This window comes from Xyrauchen texanus, chromosome 16 (assembly GCF_025860055.1).
Source record: "Xyrauchen texanus isolate HMW12.3.18 chromosome 16, RBS_HiC_50CHRs, whole genome shotgun sequence".
Lineage (NCBI taxonomy): Eukaryota > Metazoa > Chordata > Actinopteri > Cypriniformes > Catostomidae > Xyrauchen > Xyrauchen texanus.
The window spans coordinates 9,350,382-9,356,635 of NC_068291.1; positions in this window are offsets into that span (position 1 = coordinate 9,350,382).

A 6,254-nucleotide genomic window follows, 5' to 3' on the forward strand; every position below is an offset into this window, starting at 1 on the left:
GAAGGATGAACCCCCTGCGCCCCCATCGGTTCCTATCTGGGATCTTTCTATAGTTCTCGAAACTATGAAAGCCCCCTTTCGAACCACTTCAATCCGTGGATTTGAAATACCTTTCACTCAAAACCGTTTTTCTGACTGCCCTGTCATCAGTCAAACGTGTGGGAGACCTTCACGCGCTGTCTGTCAGCGCTGCGTGTCTTGAGTTTGGACCAAGTGACTCCAAGGTCATTTTAAAGCCTAGACACGGCTATGTTCCCAAGGTGATCGGTACTCCTTTCAAAGCACAGGTCATTTCCCTATCGGCGCTGCCAGCACCCGATAGCGAACGCGACGCCAATCTCCTTTGCCCGGTCAGAGCACTGAGATTGTATACTGCGCGCTCCGCCGCTTTCAGACGCTCTGAGCAGCTTTTTGTTTCGTTCGGAGGGCGCACCAAATGTCTCGCCGCCTTGAAACAGACACTATCTAGATGGATAGTGGACGCTATTGCTGCTGCATACGCGTCAAAAGACCTGCCATGCCCGTTGGGCATTAGGGCTCACTCCACTAGAGGCATGGCGTCCTCGTGGGCATGGTCCAGCGGGATTTCCATTCACGACATATGTGTGGCAGCGGGATGGACTTCCCCCTCCACCTTTGTCAGATTTTACAATATGGAAGTGCCCGCTCTGCAGGCAAAACTACTAGCGGTTTAATACGCTACAGCTCCCCTGGTGAGCTGCACTGATGGGTCACATTCCACACAGACCGGCACCGCCGCTCTGTCGTTCCCTTCCCACTATGTGCTTATGTATTACACAATCAATGACCCGCATTCTTGCCAGCCAAATATTATTTCCCCACTCATAAGGGCTCCCCCGGGTCCCCCCTTAATTCCCTGGGGCTCATACAGTGGATGCTTGGCGTGCACGGCATTGACAATGGGTTCCCGTAGCGTAAGCTAGCTTACGCAATACGAGAGAACCTCTCGTAAGAGAACGTATCGGTTACCTAACGTAACCTCGGTTCTCTCTTGATGAGGGGAACGAGTATTGCGTAGCCGGCCGTGCTCGCGCCACGAGCGACTTTTCGCTTCAGTCAATGAAAACCAGGGTTCCAGCCTACGAACTACGCTTATATGCACTCTAGTCACGCCCATTTTGGCGGGCTTTGATGCAGTGAGCGCGCGGACGCCTCTCATTGGATGCGAGTTCGCCCAAGCTCGTCTATAGGCTGCAGCAGTTGCAGCAGAGCAACCTATGAGCTCGCTAGATAGCCCGCTCAAGGTCTGCAGCTGCCGCACTGCGTTGACAATGGATACAAAAATTAAGGATAATTTTTTGGCTTCAATATCTCAGAAAAGATTAATCTTTCCCGTAGCGTAAGCTAGCTTACGCAATACTCGTTCCCTCATCTAGAGAGAACCGAGGTTGAGTTAGGTAACCGATACGTTTTAAAGCTTAGAATCTGTACTTTACAATGCATGTAGGCACCATGACCAAAACTGAACAATTGCTTTGAAATTTGCTGACAAATCAGAAGTGTTACATTTTGAAAATGTATATAAAAAGTGCACTGTACAAATTTTTACAAACAGTAAAAACATAAAACTGATCAAATAGTGTCATTTGTTTTTGGAAAGCTCTCAAAGAGTAGAATACAACCAGCCTATTTGTTTTACTCAAAGACAAAAATATAGTGAGTGATAGTTATGTATATATCTTTGACAATTATGTTGGTGTTTCTTGTATGTCACATTTTGCTTATAACTTCACAAAAAATAAACAGAACATAAAATATCACATAGGCCTACCATTATTTAGAGGATGTTATTATCTTTCAAATGAGCCCACACATACAAGTTATTCGGATGCAGAGATCATTAGGATAATCTACACAAAGCACAATGTTACATATGGCCACCAGGAGATGGCACCATGTAAATAACAAAGACTCAATGATGCTGACTCAATGAGTCAAAAGGCACTCATTCTGTGAAATCTCATTACTAAAATAATGTCTGTATGCTTTGCAAACCTTTCATCATTGTTGTGGTTACATGTGTAATTAGTTTTTTATGTGTGTTTTGAGAGGCTTTTTGGACACATGTAGATGTTTTTGTACACTATGATGTATTATATTTGTAATGTTATAACGTTTGATTGCTTTGTCGTATCAACCTTTTTTTTTTTCTCAGATACAGTTGAAATGATTGAGAACAAACAAAATCCGTTTGTCAGAGCCACCTTATTTACACCCAGAGATATATAATGTCATCCTCAATATTATTTGTGATTTTTCAATATCATATCAAGTTGTCTTTACAATGATACAGCTTAAACCTCCTTGTTTATTGTTTTTTTTTGTCAAGTTATAAGCCTTTAATATTTGGTATGCCACTGAAACCGGAATTTTTTAAAAACACCTTCAGAGTGGGGCCTGGGTAGCTCATTGAGTACTGACACTGACTACCACCCCTGGAGTCGCAAGTTCTAATGACTCCAGCCAGGTCTCCTAAGCAACGAAATTGGCCCGGTTGCTAGGGAGGGTTGAGTCACATGGGGTACAGGAAGTTTCAGTGGGAGGAGTTCTGATGTACCTGCAACAGAACAATAACTAGCATGGCTGTGGTATCAAGAAAGTCTCATTGCACCGAAGTAATTAAGGAAAAATTTGTGGAACATTGGTAGGAGCACCAGTGCATATTTGATGTTTCATCTGAACTGCACCACAACCGGTGGAGAAAGAGAAGTGTTTGAGAAAAATTGCCAATTCTCTTAGACAGACAGGTCAGCAAATAGGTCGATTTTTCAGTAGGAGGTATTTTTTCATATTGTAACCAATAAAATATATGATGCCTTAACATGCAGTGTTATTAAAAAACATGCAGATCATATTCTGAAATGCATAACATATGATCATGCATTTGCTTTCGTATCTCATATCACTTTTCGTGTGTACTCTGTTGTGAAACATAATTTGGAGTCCAGACAGAGTCGTCGGGGATTCATCAATAGTGAAATGTTTTGTAATGTGTTCACCCCTGTCGCCGATTCGTCGTGTAGTTTGAAAACACAACGACTTCCATGACAAGACAGACAGTTGTGTAATATGAACGGTACCACGATCTGACGTCTTTGAAAATCATATAGTGTGTAGCAGGCATTACTGCTTCAACACAAGATTACATAAACATACAAACTACTGAAGATATTACATTAAGGCAATTTCAAAATAATAGAATGGAATATATTATGGATATATTTTGGTGTTGAATTTCTCCTATATCTAAAAGATGATGCAAAAAATGGTAGAAAGAGATTTATTACTTCCACACAGAAATGTTATGAGACTCAACTGTCTGTCAAACGCATTATGAACTACACTTAAAACATAAGCTACACATAAGTTCCACATACTGTATATATATATTTTCTCAGGCACTTATTTAATCTAAATAGACGTACAATTTACAGAATTTCAGTAGTACACCCAGTAGTCGTTTTTCTTTTACATCCATGTTGCTTCTTCATAAATAGCAATGTAAAATATTAATGAAATCAATCACTAAAACAACAGAGCCACCTTGATTAACAAATAACATGTATAATACAGTATGTACACGCAAATGGGATGATGATAATTCACCACCATTGCACAGTAAATCTCATGATATAGTAGTAATTTGTATAAATATGGCACTCATTTGTCTGGAAATAAACAAAGAAATAGATATCCTGTGGGAGTAAGCTTCAATAGATAAGAAATAATCATAAAAATATGATTTGTGGAAATATATATTGCGATACTGTTACATATCTCATGTCACTAAAGACCTAAACGTTTGTAATTAAACAATTTTGAAATATTTATTATTTAGCATTTTTTTTTTTTTTTTTTTTTGAATTGTAGACAATTCTAAAAAGTGGGGGTATAACTGAAAATAAAATTGTAAAAGAGTTGGAATGAAGTCCCAGGTCACTAAAGACCCAAGGTATGCATTTAAGGTTTAAGTATGAAAAAAGTAGAAATGGTGAATGTTGAACTCAAAGGTTTATAAAGTGATCATGTAACTTACTAAGATAAGTGACAAGAGGTGTGTTTGACTTCACACAGAACGATTAGCATCTGGCTTGAACCAATGCATGCAGGTTAGATATTCTGCATGACTTTCATTGGCACGGCTGCTTCTTCACTTTTGCGATGCCATCAAAGTGCCGCAGGAGCAAAGTAAGACCAGCCGCTCGAGTCGCACAGCTCAAAAGTATGAAAATTATGATGTGCACTTCATTGGATGAGTTCGGAATGGCGTACTACCCATGCTACTCTTACTTCTGCCATATATACAGGGCGTGCCTTGCATTTTTTTGGAACCCTATGCAGACTTTCAAAATGGTGCCCTCTTACCTACTGGTACACCAGTAGTTAATACATCTTTAAAAAATAAGGATATTCTCTCATCATTTACTCACCCTCATGAAACCCAGAATGTGTTTGACTTTCTTACTTTTGCTGAACACAAATAAAATTTTTAGAAGAATATCTCACCTTTGTAGGTGAGATATTTTCCTCCCATTTGGAGTGGTAGTGGTGTAGTGGCTAAAGCACAGGGCTGTTAATCAGAAGGTCACAGGTTCTAACCCCATGGCCACCACCATTGTGTCCTTGAGCAAGGCACTTAACTCCAGGTTGCTCTGGGGGGATTGTCCCTGTAATAATTGCACTGTAAGTTGCTTTGGATAAAAGTGTCTGCCAAATGCATAAATGTAAATGTAGGTCTTTACAATGCAAGTGAATCTGTTTCTCACCCACGCATATCATTATATATAAGTATAAAGCTTAAAATGGAAAAACCATAAACTGTTGTTTATTAGCACATGTAGCATCTTTATAAGTAAAAAAAAAACAAATTAAAGAATATCATTTTTTTATCTAACCAAACACAACAATCACATGCATAAAGAAAGAATTAACTTTAATTAAATTCCAAGTCTGTGCAAACAAATAAGTATTAAATTACCAAATTAAGGTTATTTAAATGCTATTTACACTTATTGAGTATAGTGGCATTGCTATTTGCACCCTGGTGTAAAATGTGGCAGATACGTGTATTATACAGTAGTGTATTATAGCGTATATTAAAACAGTATATAATACAGTATAACACATGATTTGTCACGTAAGAGAGAGGCTGTTCTCTTCCCTTTGCACGGATCCAGCCTACAGTATGTGGTGAGATTCAAGACTGCCTTCAAGAAAGACCTTGCTGAATGGCAAGCTGACATAAAAAATAAAAGGCTGACGCTGGCTTCAGCTCTTGACCCATGTTTCAAGGACTTAAAGTGCCTACCAAGAGGAGAGAGAGAAAATGTGTGGTCCATCCTGGAGAAGATGCTAGAAGAAGCAGGACCCAGTACAGACACTCCACAACCCTGTGAAGTACATGTGCCAGCAAAGAAGAGAAGAATCCTCCTGTTGGGTTCAGATTCAGAATCAGAGGAGGAAAATGGGCTTAGCAATGCTCTACATCACTTTAAAGCTGAGCCCAGTATTGCGATGGATGAGTGTCCTCTACAGTGGGGGTCAACTCATGCAGGGGCCCATGTTAAACTGTCTTCCTTAGCTTGCAAATATCTGGCCACCCCTACAACCTCTGTACCATGTGAAAGACTGTTTTCACTGGCAGGCAACATTGTCCAAAAGAAGAGGGAAGCTTTACACTCAGAAAATGTTTACAAGTTAGTGTGACTTAGCAACTGGTTGAAGAAGAATAATTTATGTCAGTTTAGCTGTGTCTGTTATGGCCAAGTGATATGCTTATGTTCAATTAAATAAAAATGTATAGCCACATTGTAGCCTAAAAGTGACTATTGTAGCCTAAGTGATAGGATTATGTTCAATAATAAAAAAAATAAAAAATGTTATGGCCACATTGTTGCCTAAAAGTGATTATTGTAGCCTTAGTGATAGGCTTATGTTCAATAAAAAAAAAAAAAATTTATGGCCACATTGTAGCCTAAATGTGTGTGTAATAAATTATATGTGGAATCAAATTAAATGTATTTTTTTCTATAGCTACTTTTTGATATGTATAGTCAATGTTTTTCTCATCTAACACAATACTGACTTTAAATTATCTTTTCGGGGTAATTTATCAGCCAAAATTTATGTAATTAATCGGTGCATCATGTAATTAATTCGATAAAAAAAATTTATCGACTGATAGCCCTAATATATATATATATATATATATATATATATATATATATATATAT